Source organism: Manacus candei, unplaced genomic scaffold (assembly GCF_025592945.1).
Source record: "Manacus candei isolate 608988 ecotype Guabito, Panama unplaced genomic scaffold, ASM2559294v1 h1tg000082l, whole genome shotgun sequence".
Lineage (NCBI taxonomy): Eukaryota > Metazoa > Chordata > Aves > Passeriformes > Pipridae > Manacus > Manacus candei.
This window is the reverse complement of record NW_026138130.1, coordinates 1,495,167-1,507,930: the sequence shown is the minus strand read 5'-3', so window position 1 is coordinate 1,507,930 and position 12,764 is coordinate 1,495,167. Positions and strand designations below refer to the sequence as shown.

Below are 12,764 nucleotides of genomic sequence, written 5' to 3'. Positions count from 1 at the left end.
TGCAAAGCAACTTTGATGCTCTAAGACAAATCCAGGAGACCATGGGACAAAACACAGTTGCCATGAAGAAGCAACCTGGGCTGAATTTAAAGCTTCAGCTTAAACAAATGTCATCTGCTACTGCTGCAGTCCAGCAGAGCTCTTCCTATGGCTCTCACCAAAGACATCATCCCAATCCACAGTCCCCATGGCAGCTCAGCATAAAAGCATCTATCCTTCCAGTGTGCTGCATGTTATTGTCACCACTCCTAAGTGGAGAACTTGGGGCCTGCAAGGATGAGTCAGAGTTTCAAAGATAGCGCTAATTCTCCATTGTTGTGTTTGCAATTTGCAATTCATTGGATTACATAAATCACACGATTAGCAACCAGAAACATTCCCACATCGCTTCAGAAGCCAACCACGCCAAGGCTTCTGACATTTGAATAGTGAACCCTTACAGTGAATTGCTTGTGTGCTATTCAAAAACCAAAATAATATTTTGAAAAAATGGCAAGTAATTTTAGACAAACAGTCTGCATAATGTAAAAAAATCTGTGAACCAAAAAAAGAACTTCTTGGTAGTTTTAGTTAATAATTTTAGCCTTAACCTATTCCAACCCAAATCCCATAGCTAGGTGTTTGCACTCTGGCTGTGCTCCTCAACACAGCTTTAATCAACAGCTAGCAGAATTATTTTTTTTTTCTTTTGAGGATTTTTTTCCTCTGGAAGAATTATAGAAGTGGTATAAGAATTATAGAAGTGGTATAGAAGTATAGAAGTGGTAATAGGGATCTTTCTGGAACCACATATTTATTTTCTAATCAAGTGTATTTCTATTGTTGCCCTCATGCTCCTGTTTAAGTGAAATCTGAACTGGTCCTGTAATATCTGTGAAATTTTGCTTCCAAGTCGAACTCTCACACTGCTTCTAGCTTTCAGTGACTTTCAGTAAGTTGTCCAATGGCTCCCTGCCAATCTGAAAGTTTCAGTAAATGCAAAGCATCTCTCTGAGGACCATTTTGGAAGCACAAATGTTTTTGGTTTCAGTAACAGACCAAAATCTAAAAAAAATTTTGGGATATTTACTTATACAGCATAAATGGGTATAATACTGTGTATCACGCTGTTGGAGTTTTAATTCCCAAACTACATCTTAGAAATTCCAAGCTTTTACCCTCCTACAGTGAAGCCTGAATGTTGTAGAAGCAGAGAAACAAATGAGGTTTTTGAACTAGATGATCTTTCTGGTCTCTTCCAACCCAAACCATTCTATGATTATCAATAACTGAGATATCAAATTTCACTCCTTTGGTACATATAAATCTGAAATGATCTGAATGGCTTCAGCTGAGTCACTTCCAGACATATCTGGCACTGGAATGTCGCTTCTCAGTGATATTCATCAGCTGCTTTTGCTACCTGTGCTCATTGTTTCAGGCACAGAGACGGGGCTACATCCCACCCACAGCACATTGGACCTGCAATCCCAGCACATCTGCTCTTGCCCAGTAAAATACAACAAGCTTCTAGGTAAGTATGTGCTCAAGACTAGATATGCAGTCCAGCAGCCAAGATTACAAGTGAGTTCTGTAGGTGGTAACATCTGCTGGCAGTGGGTGTTTGAAGTGGACTTGACAACCAGACTATTAACCTTGGGGTTTGATGTTGTTGGTTAGTTGATTGGTTGGGGTTTTTTTTTACATCTTTGAAGAATGACAAAAATTTGCTGGAAAAACAGGAAAATAATGGGAGTGAGCAGCTGTTGGAAACTGAATTTTCATCTACCCCAAAACAAGCAAGACTTAAGTTGCATAAAATTCTTTCTTTGGGACCAGACAAGTTTCCTTCCAACTGAAGTGTTTAGAGTTTAATTTCTTTTTTTAGAGGAATTATTTCTGGCTAGCTTTTGCTGACCCGTCTAGATTTTTTTTAATTTTATTTTTGTAAAACAAACTGACTGAAAACTTAACTCACCTCAGCTGTAGAGGTCACTTTTACACAGAACTGCTCATTGCAGAGCAGTGGAAGTTCATCTGTCATTTTTTCCTCACCAATGTAATATAAGAGAAATGGTGGGCCCCACCAAGCTCGGGTCAGAAATGACCACAGCATCTCTGTGTGTCTGTTCAGGTGTGAGCACAGGCACTTGCAGGGCTGGACATACCCACCTGCCCACTCAGTTGCTTTTTAAGTCACAAAATACTATACCATTTGCACTGATCTCAGATAAAAAAAGTATATATCTCTAATCCAGAGAGATTCTGGGACTGAAATGTAGGGGTAGGGTTAGGGTTAGGTCCTCACAACCACTCCTTTCTCAATAATATGTTTAATTAGCCACACTATCTCCTCTGAGGTTTGCTGATTTAGTAAATGTATGAGATTGTATCATCTGTTTGAGTAAAGGGAGATCTGACCTAATAGGTTTTCTCTAAGAAAACTACTGTGAGAATGCATGTACAGAAAATCCTAAATACACAATGCTTTCTTCTTCACCAGATAATGCTTTCTTCTTCACTGTACTAGTTGGTCACTGTTGTAAACAAATATGCAAAATCAGGAGACATGCAGAAAGATGTCATTCTCCTGCAATAAAGTTGTTCACCTGCTAATGTTATTACTAAAGACAGGAATAAATTCTAATTAATAAGGAGAAGACAACTGCAGGAGACACAAGAATAAGTTGTACTCAAAGCCCATCAAGGTGATGATCAGCTGACCTCAGTGGTGGTTCTTTCTGCTTTGCACTCCAAAATGCCTGCACAGGTACTGATTATAATAAAACAAATATTGGTTGTGCATGCCACACCGTGCCAGATAGCAGATGCCTCTTAAAAGACGAGTAATTATAACCTTCCAAGATTATTAGATTAGCAAAAATACAGCTGCAAAACAAAGTAGACACGAATTTAATTACCATGTTAATTTTCTTTTGGTATGAGAAATACTGACTCTACTGTAATTGCTTACTTTATACATCTAGTCTCGCCACTACTACTGTTTAAGTTACTAAAGCACTTAAAAAGATAGAAACTGCATTGCAGTCGTGAAGTTTTATGCTCAAACAGCCTATGAGTATTAGGGAGTTATAGGATCTTAAAAATTAAAAAGATAACTTTCATCCTTTTTAGGGGAAATAAAAGCTGGAGCTGCTAAGCACTAGGGAGAATAAAAATACATTTGTGCAAACTGTGTCCCCTCTTCTATTAAGCACTTCTGAAATTGTTAATAATTGATGCAAAATTAAATGTTTTTATGAAAAATCTGGGGATTTTCTCCTTCACCAATTAGCATTTCAGCATTGACTATAAAAGAGTCTTTCTAATGAAAGGAAAGAAGGAAACAGCAGGACATTCACCAAGAAAATGCTCAGACCCCGTGAATTCACTGACACTTCTACTCAGGAAAAGTGGAACTTGCCACTGAGACCTGTGTGATTTCAATCATTTACTCACGAACATTGAAACCCCACAGTTCCCTCTATCATTGCTGTCATGAGATCAATGTTTATAAAAGGAGAAAATTCAAGAAAAGAGTGTCTGTGTTGGATTTACTGCCTGGTAGATGCAGACAGTCCTGCTGATGGGAGACTGGAAAATGCCATTGCTCAGGTGTCAAAGGAGACGTCGGATCAGCTCCCTTAGAAGACAATCCCTTTTGGGCATCAGAAATATATACCATTCTGTTAGAAGAACATAATTGGGGTTTTGCCATTTTTTTTCTTGTTCTCTTTTAATTTTAATGCCTCTTGTTCAGTTTATCTTTAGATAGCAACAACTAACATGTCTTTTTATTTGAGAATATGTCCTATAGCTGGTACTGGTATTCAGCAACAAAGAATTGCACAGCATAAGCCTTCACAAAACAATCTGCCCTCAGACATTTGTGGACAAGTCCCATAGAACCTGGTGCATACCTTCACCTTATAAATTGTTTTTGTCGGCAGAATAATGTTTCTCTGTAAACTGTTCTGGATTTCTAGAGCAAATGTAAAGTGCTGTTTCTAAACAGTAATGCTATTTCCCCCCTCCAAAGTAGAATATGCTTCAATTATTGGCAGGAAATTCATTCTCTACCCTGGGATAGCTTGAGTGAGTAAAGGGAACAAACCACTATGAACTGAATACTTTAAAAAGAAAGAAAGAAAACTCTCCTCCCGCTTGCAAACAGAAGATTGGTTCATTTGCGCATGCTGTGCAAAACTTGCCACAAAGTCCTTTGTGCCATCAGCATGAAAAGAATCCTTTGCCCAGGCGGGAGATTAGGGTGGCCAGCGGGAATCCCTGCACCCGAAATTCAGATCAGAATGGGTAAGTTCATGGGAAGTTGGGATTTTAAAGGGATTGTTCTGATGATGCCAAAAGAGCAGCAGCAACAACAGCCAACTCCACGGGTCCATCCAAATTTCAGCTTTCTCTCTCAGTGAAGGTACACTGAGGAGACAGAGCGCAAGGGGCTGGTTTTGCTCACCTTTAAGGGTGTCGTGCAAGAGTGAACCACAAAGGTGCCAGCAGGTACCTCAGGTGTCCCGTCTGAGACCCCCAACCGCAGCCTCTCCCTCCCCTTTGCATCAGCAAACCCCGAGAGATCGATGCCGCTGCTGGCGGCAGCTGAACGCTGCGGTCTCACGCAGCACAATCCATGCATCAATCTTCCTTACAGCAGTGTCTTATCTTGGCTCCCAGAGTCGTAGTCAACTCCAGAAACTATGAGGGCACCGGGGAGCGGGTGCGAGGCGCGGGAGCCGCAGCTGCCACTCCCCTCCTGTGCCGGCAATTGTGCTGCCACCTCGGGAGCGCTCCCGGCCGCCCGGCCTGGTCAAAGGACCTTTGAATTAACCTTTTCACTGGAAAAGAGATTGTGGCCCTATAGAAAAGTATGAATTCAGAGCAAAGCCTTTCTGCGGGATTAGTCCATTAGAAGCAAGAAGAGAAAGGTTTTTTTGTTGTTCTGCGAAATATAAGTGATTACAGGATTTAAAGGAGGGGGAAAAATCGTCTGCTATAGTGGGGAATATCAGCTTTGGAACAATGAGTGCTCTTATCCTCCGGCTAAGTCCCTGTACTGCCCTTATCTGCAGCCCATCGGACTGCCTGCCAGGAGAGTGAGCTAAGAGATATAGTGTCCTGTGTGGTCCTTCCCTCCATCCCCTCTCAAGGGAAAAAGGTGTGTGAGAGATGTGGATCTGCTGCACTATAGGATTTTTTTAAAGAGGGAAGGCTGTACTAAGATTTTATATCAGAGGAAGAGAAGTCATCTGATTTCCTGTCAGAGTTTCTTCTTGTTTTCTTTTTTACATTTTTTTTGGTGATGTTTTCTTCCCTCCTCACCTTGCCTTTCAATGTTTCTCAAAGTCAGTTATTTGTCCATTAATAGCCAAAGCACCACTATTTGTTCATCTCACCTTTGGGAGAGAAGTAAAAGACTGTGGAATTCCCATCAACTTAGAAAGAAATTACTTTTTTGTATTTTAGTATTAAGATATCTATTCTGACATGCCTAGGTACAAAGGAATTTTTTTTTTTAATATCAACTAATGGAGGGGCATTTTCAGTTTGGTGACAAATTTGAGTAACCTTAAAAAAGCAAGATTATTTTTTTTCCTAAAAAAGGGGGAGAACAGCACTTAGTAAATAAGAAATCTGTTCCCTATACAGTATCTGGTAGAAAGAGAAGAGTGAGCACCTCTGTTTCAATTCATCATACATCCTCAAATAAAGGCAGGGTTTCTATAGGTCCCATAGTAACTAAAGGTAAAAGGTTTTTCAAATTTCAGACCACGCAGTCCTTACGTCAAAACTATTCAGTTCAGATCTTATCATCAGACTTTCAAATAGATTCTGATCTTTGTTTAGAAACCATCTGGCCAAAGAAAAATTGCCAACTATATCCCTTTTTTTTTTTTCTTTTTTCACTTCATCCCAAAAATGTGTTTTGTGACCAGCGTTTCACTTTTCATCCTTATGTGTCAAAAGTGATAAAGGACATTTAAATATCCAGTGCATGTTCTTTACACATAACAAAATTTGTGTAATCACATTCTTGTAGCACTAAAATTCCACATTCCTTCCCTTTACAGATGGCACAGTAATTATCATTTAGCTCTTAGAGTATAACTCAGGGTGTGGAAAGACACACAAAGTTTACATGCATGCTAACCCACCCTTTTGCAGAATTTCAAATGTAACCAATTTTTTGGTTGTATGGTCACATTAAAATTCCCCTTTTGCAACACTTTATGCAAAAAACAAACACCTGGATTCAGAGTTTCCTAAAGGAGTCATCTGAAAATAGGTACTTTCTGCCAAAATGTCACAAAGATTTATGTGCTTACATTCATGGATTAAATTGAGGACAGGTGGGAGAACATTCAAGTATGAGAAGGAATGATAGCAAATTTATGTGTAAAAAAAGGGGGGGAAGGAGGGTAGTTATTATGATTTCTGGTGGTTTAGATAAAACACACATAGATTTTTTTAAAAGGGAAGGTACCGTGCCTGAAAATCCATCCTTCAGCAGTGAAATAATTATCTGTGGGATTGTATTTCCTTAAAGTGAAGAGAGAGGCATTCTGGAATTCAAAACATAGTGTCTTAACCACGTCACTGAACAGCACTTGGATGTCACACGGAGTGTTGGAGCAGATGTTTATGGCCAGGACTCACAGTGCACCAGCACGGTACCAGCAGGCACTGAGACACTGCAGCTGCAGCTTGCTGTCCTTCCCTGGCCAGGATCATTGTGCCTCTCCCAAGGACATCCCCTCCCACCACAAAATGGGAGTAAGCAACGGCTCCTGCAGAGAACTGGATGGTCACTGACATTCCCTGGAGCCCCTCACACGTGGTGGCCTCTGAGCTTCTGCAGGAAGGGCAAGAACAGGTGGGCACTGGTCATGGGAGAGAGGAGACTCAAACCAAGTAAGCTGAAGTAAAAGCAACAAGAACACCAAGCTGTTCGTGAAAATCTGGTTTTAAACCTCGTTTGTGTTTCAAACCCTTTTCTAATCTCTAGGTAGTCTTAAATAGGATCACATAATGCCTGACCCATTGGGAAGGGATGCTGGAGTCTGACAAATGTCCTCTTATCTCGATTTTAATGGGGGATGGGGATGAGGGTATCCATTAGAAGTCCTGTTGTGTCCAAACCCTATACAGGACACTTTCAAACTAGATTTTACACTGAAGAAAACTGTAACATAGCTCAATAGTCAGCCAAGCCAGCTGCTACTTTAGCCTCTCTAAAACACCATCCCAATTATTATCAGGATTCATAGCTAAGATATGTTGTAAATCAAGCTGTTCAGTGCTCACTAAATTCCTTTTAGATTAAAATTAACTTCATTCCAATCCGTGCACCCAGAGCTGGCTGTGTGTACATTATCGTTCCTTTAAAGCAGCGATGCACTCAAGATCAACACATTCCCACCTTTAAATCACAGAGGATGATTACATTGAGGCAAATGAAAACTGAAGCATATTGACAAGCTTACTTTTTTTTTAACTCCCCACTGCAGGAAATGATTGTAGAGGTAGGCAGCCTAGTGTTTCACAGAAGTACTGTGTTTTATGTAAATAAATATATAGCTAGGAACAGTCATGGAGGTTAAAGGGCATCTGTAAAGAGAAAACTATGATTCCTAGACCCTTTGTTAAGTTTATTTAGTAGAGGGACTAGAGAAAGTTTCAGACTGGGCTGTAAGGTGCTAATAGCCCAACCAGATAAATGTTAGCTTCCCAAGTCTGGATGCCAGAAGAAACTGTAAATGGCTAAGAGCTGACACAGAATTCTTCTATCCAAGAAAAACATATTATTCTGCACCAAAAAAAAATTAGGGTATAGAGTATTACATCTCAGTACAACATTGATGTATTATTCTTTTTCAACCTCTGGCCTTCAGGACAGTGCAGTGTTATCGTTCTATATTAATCCTCCCATGCATAAATTTAGCTTTAAAATTTTTAAGTAGAAACCATCAACCTATGCTTCATAATTTAAAATTTATTTTTATTCACTGTTGCCTCCAATTACTTCTTAGAAACTTAAAGCTGAATTAGATTGCTTCCCTATACTTATTTTTCCTGTATCACACACACATGAAAATTTATCAACATGGAGCACTTGTATAAATTCTGAACCACTGGAATTGCTTTTCTGTTCAGAACCAAATTAAATTATTTATACAGTGACAGTGACTGCTGGATTAGACCTTAATTACAGCAACACTTTTACAAGAAAAACAGGTTGAATTTACCAAGTTTATAATTGATAATCACTAACAACAACTTGCTCAGTGAGTATTTCACAACTAGGTTAACAGTATGTTTCAGGTGATGCTCCTGAAGGCATCAGGGGCATTTTTCCATCTGCCCTGTACCTGCAGAGTTTGACACCTGACCAGAGTCAGGTCATCTGTATCTGTCTGTTGCATCTGAATTCTGAACGAAAGGTTGTTTTAAAAATTATGTCTGGTAATTTCATCCTGCCAGGTACAACTGAAGCTTCTAGAAATTAATTTTTCTTCAGATAACATAGAATTTTCCATCTGAGGTTCACCAGTTTAATACAACCTTAGGAAATACTTAAGTTAGGCTAATATTGTATAGCTATGTTGCTTGAAAGCTCTTTGAAAAGTGGCAGATTCAACCTATTCCCAGCAGGATGTTAAATTTTGGACCTGGTGGGATCAAATCATGTCCCCATTTTCACCTTTACAATCACTCTGAAACCACCAGAAATATGCAATTGGAAAAGAAAGCAAATGTAACGTGAGGTCACTGTTCCTTTTTTCTCCAAGATAAGAAGTTTTCACATAGCAGCAGCCTCTGGGAAACAATCCATTTTAGACCAAATTAGTCCCAGTGGTAATGTTGATTTTTAGCAACTGAGTTACACCAGGGATACATTTAATTCTACTGTTCTTTGTTGTTCTCATTAATAAGCCACATTATGTCACACAGTCTGCATGCAAAAGTATGATTAGTGTTATTTAATTACTTTGTTTTTGTAAGAAAATCTACCCAGTTGGGTTGCATATAACCAGTAATGTGGCCAAATCAAATGTGTGCACTCCAACTCAAATATTTTTTTCTTTGTTTCTGCACATATAATTGCATGTAATTTTTAGTTGTGTACAGAATTTTTATGATAAAACCCCATTAATCACATATTCGTCAGTGCAGCAAAAATACATCTGAGCAAAATGGTATAACGTTACAAACATAAGACATGTTTTAGAATGGAAAGAGGCCAGGATTCCCATCTTCATCTATCCCCTAATGTTACATAAATGACTAAGTCATCATATCCATGGTTTTCACATGGAAATATAAACACCACTGAAATTCCATGCACTATAAATGTCTATGGCTCTTGAGTGCTTAAAATTACCAAGAGTGCCATAAGAACAGTGTACACAACGTCCACTGAAGGATGAGAACAGCCCAGGCAGTGCTGGCAGCGGGTGTAGATGACGTGGGGCATTAATTGCCATCCAGGCTCCCACGTTATCACCTTCCCTGGTGTCCTCACACACAGGTTGCTTCAGATCCCTGGCCATCCGGTTCCCTCCAGCTCCTGGAGTGTTTTTTGTTACACTTCCATCACTTGGATTATTTAGCTCTGAAGGCCTAGCATGCAAGTCTGAGAGAATGGGGTCTCAAAGTTTATTTAGTTCCTGAAGGCCTGTTCTGGCACTAATTAAAAATAACCTTTCATGTGGGGCACAGTGTCCCACTCTTCTGCAGAAACAAGGAGTTGAAGTCAGAGAAGTTGCTCTTCATGTATAGCAGCATCCGGGTGAGAAAAATTTTTCTCTGTCTGTGCTTTTGCAACTAAACCAAAGCCAGGCCATATTCTAATCTAATTATAGTCCTTAATCAGCAGTGTGTTACCAGCTCAGGGTCTTTTTAACTTTAGAGTCTCGAGAAAACAATTCATAAACAAGCAGTGGTTGTGAAATCCAGTCAGGCAAGAGACTCCTCTGATTTTGAAGTAGAGATTCGTGCTATGTTGATGACACTACTGGCTCAAATATCATATTTACATTCTAGTTTTTAATGGCTTGCAGTTAGGAATCAGACAAGCTGTTCTGTAGGTGGTCTAAATTATATCCTGTGTGCACACTGCGTGCTGAGAGAAGTTTGCTGATCTAACAAATGATAGAAGACTAAGCAATACTCACTGTACATCCAAATCTTTACCCTGGCAAACCTTATGCTGATTTTTCACAGGAGTTTTCCCTGAGTAATGGCCATAGAATTTGGCCCATTTCGACTAAATTAGTGATTAACAGTTCAGTACCAGGAACCCTGTCCCTTTGGTCCACTGTAGGTATTTAAAGCTAATTCGCATTATTGCAATTACAAAAAAAAAATCTTACTATTTTCCAATCTTTTTTAACCTCAAGTTTTTCTGTGGTGAAAATATTTTATCCATTTAATGTTAATATGTTTTTTTAGCCAGATCTGGTTACCTAAATATGTAGATGTATGACTTGTGGGACTTTCAGGAATACCTGTCTTTCACTAAAATCAAGGAGAATGAACCGTTAAATGTCTTTAATGAGTCATACCAAACTGACTGATGAATAAAAATCACATTAGAAAGCTCTGACAAAGCAGGAGATTTATTCTGCCACCCATAAGCCAAACCACTATTCAGGTCCCAGTGCTTGACTTCTGGTAACACTGTCAGTCTCCTTCCTCTTTAACTCACTTCTTTCATGTACTTTAAAAAAGGGCTGTCTAAGATACAACCTGATGTTTCAATCTGCACAGAGCTCAGTGAAGATCCTAATCCTGACTGAGACTGGAAATACTCAGCTTAATTATTTTAACTCCAATAAATGGTAAAACCTAGAAATTGTGGTGACACCAGTAGAGAGCTGATACTTCCCATTCTTTGCTTTAATGTTGTATTTGAAACAGAAATGCTTGCAGAGGGGTTTTCTTGTTGGGGACGGTGGGTGGGTAAACTGAAACAATAGTTCTGTGACAGGTCCCTAAATGATATCAAAAACTAACACCTTTGTCTTATAAAAGGCATAAAAGATGAGAGTATGTCCTCTGAGGCTCTGCTCCCTCCCCAGCAGCTGAGCAGGCGTGTGCACATCTGAGCCCTTGTGCCTGAAGCTGCCGAGGGCCAACTCAGCAGGACTGTGGCTTCTGCCCCTTCTGCACTGGCGTGTTCACTGCTCTATCCAGGGCAGCAAGTCACAGTGCAGGCACAGTGGATTCCACCATGTGGGGCCAAAATCAACCTTGGCTGCTTTTCTGGGGGAAGAAAAAGCTCTGGGGCAGCCCTGTGGCCTGGGCTCTTAGTGATGGCAGAAGCCTGGGAGGCGTTGTGGAGCACAGCTCCCAGGAATTTGTACTCTGGAAACACACTGACTAGTGGGACTAATTGGGAGATTTACCTCCTGATCTGAAGTAACGTGAGACATCATGTAAGAATGGGATTAAAATTATTAATTTGAGGCAATTGCAAGGAGAACAGCCCTTCTTTATGTCACTTCTTCATAATCCTGAAATAACCCCTGGAAGTAGGCAAATTTCAGTTTCCTTCAACACCTGCTAATATGTTTGAGATACATGTTGTAATCCTTGTTCCTCCTTCCTGTATCTTGCTGGACTTTGGCTTTTGGGGAGAGATTTCTGTCGCTGTTCTCTAATTGAATATAGCTCTGCTTACAGCCATGAGTTATTAACACTGTGAAACTCCCTACAGTATCTCAGCTCTTTATCAAGTTTAGGAACAATTTAAATAACAGTTTAGCAGATAAGGTACTTTCTTACTTCCCCTCTTTATCCCACTGCCTTCCTGCAGAGCCAGTAAAGAGCAGGGAATAGGAATATCAGGGCTACCTCTTCATTCTTAATAAAACACTGCTTGTGAATAATCATGGAAGGACAGGAGGAAATGCTCCAGCAAGTTCAAACCCACTGCCAACCCTGATGGTCAGACAGAGGAGGGAGCTGGTGGGTCCCCAAGTATGAGCACTGTCTCAGTGGGGTGGGGGCAAGGGGAGCAGGCAACAAACCCTGTACAGGTCTCATCTGTGGGAGCTGCTGCCACAGTTCATGGACAGGCCTTGGAAATGCAGCTCCCAGTCCTTCTTGTAGTAGTTATTAGCAGTATAAGAGCTAATATTTTCATTTATAGGCAAAATTTATTCTTTATTTTATTTTTTGTAGTGTATTGATCTGATCAGATTTTCAGCCTCGGTGCAACTACCTGCTATTTTCATCCCCAAGACTTTGGAGAAGACAGGACATCTGCACCATGTCAGGTGGGTGCTGTCCTGCAGGAGGTCAGAGCCTGTGGAGTGATAGCTTTTACTCAGAGAAGAAAGAGAGTTCTTCTTCCAGGAGCAATGTTCTTCTCTTCATGCCTTGGAGACCCTCAGCAGCAAAAACTAAACTTCTCTGCTTTCTGCTCTTTCCCCTCCCTGAAGGCTGCCCAGAGCCCTGCCTAAAGGCTGCAAGATACCCCCTGTTCCCAGTGCCCTGGATTGAACCACGAGCTGCTGAACTCTCAAACGTGCTTTTTGGTGGGTGCACACAGTGATGTTTTGTCTGCTGCCCCTTCTAACTTGAGTTCATTTGTCTTGATGTTTCCCACAGATGGTTACAATAAGACTGCAAATGGTTTCCCAGCTTTAAAAAAAAAAAAAAAAAGAAAAAAAAAGGCAACAAAACCCCCCTCTCCTTTCTGTTCTCTTTAGAGAAACTCAGATGTCTTAGTTAGGAATTAAAGTCTGAATATTAAATTAAACTATTCT

At 40.2% G+C, this 12,764-nt stretch overlaps 1 long non-coding RNA gene across 1 annotated transcript; it reads left to right on the top strand.

Moving 5' to 3' along the window:
• The first annotated feature begins 6,628 nt into the window (after positions 1-6,628).
• On the top strand, positions 6,629-12,503 carry LOC127481843 (uncharacterized). Its single transcript, XR_007908346.1, has 3 exons — positions 6,629-6,865; positions 12,178-12,272; positions 12,438-12,503. It is a non-coding gene; the product is annotated as an uncharacterized LOC127481843 (long non-coding RNA).
• The last annotated feature ends 261 nt before the right edge of the window (positions 12,504-12,764 follow it).